At 51.1% G+C, this 413-nt stretch overlaps 1 protein-coding gene and 1 long non-coding RNA gene across 2 annotated transcripts in view; both read left to right on the top strand.

The window, feature by feature from the left end:
• CBFA2T3 (CBFA2/RUNX1 partner transcriptional co-repressor 3) overlaps window positions 1-413 on the top strand; it is a 94,127-nt gene that overhangs the window by 3,189 nt on the left and 90,525 nt on the right. The gene's annotated exons all lie outside the window — the stretch shown is intronic.
• LOC116555773 overlaps window positions 1-413 on the top strand; it is a 5,310-nt gene that overhangs the window by 2,630 nt on the left and 2,267 nt on the right. Inside the window, exons 1-2 of the long non-coding RNA XR_004270669.1 lie at window positions 1-243; window positions 275-393. The exon at window positions 1-243 is cut by the window's left edge and continues 2,630 nt beyond it. This is a non-coding gene — a long non-coding RNA (uncharacterized LOC116555773). The remainder of the gene's footprint in view (window positions 244-274; window positions 394-413) is intronic.

Raw genomic sequence — 413 nt, 5'->3', positions numbered from 1 at the left:
TGGAATGTCCTGGGTCTGGAAGGTTCTGGGTCTGGAAGGTTCTGGGTTTCGAATGTCCTGGGTCTGGAATGTCCTGGGTCTGGAAGGTTCTGGGCCTGGAAGATTCTGGGTCTGGGTCTGGAAGCTTCTGGATCTGGAAGGTTCTGGGTTTCGAATGTTCTGGGTCTGGAAGCTTCTGGGTTTTGAATGTTCTGGGTTTCGAATGTCCTGGGTCTGGAATGTCCTGGATCTGGAAGGTTCTGGGTTTGGAAGGTTCTGGGTCTGGGTCTGGAAGCTTCTGGGTTTGGAAGGTTCTGGGTTTCAAATGTCCTGGATCTGGAATGTTCTGGGTTTCGAATGTTCTGGGATTCGAATGTTCTGGGTCTGGAATGTTCTGGGTCTGGAAGGTTCTGGGTTTCGAATGTTCTGGGTCT

This window comes from Sapajus apella, unplaced genomic scaffold, assembly GCF_009761245.1.
Source record: "Sapajus apella isolate SASKATOON/1434 unplaced genomic scaffold, GSC_monkey_1.0 scaffold15, whole genome shotgun sequence".
Taxonomy (NCBI): Eukaryota; Metazoa; Chordata; class Mammalia; order Primates; family Cebidae; genus Sapajus; species Sapajus apella.
This window is presented reverse-complemented; position numbering and strand designations above follow the sequence as displayed.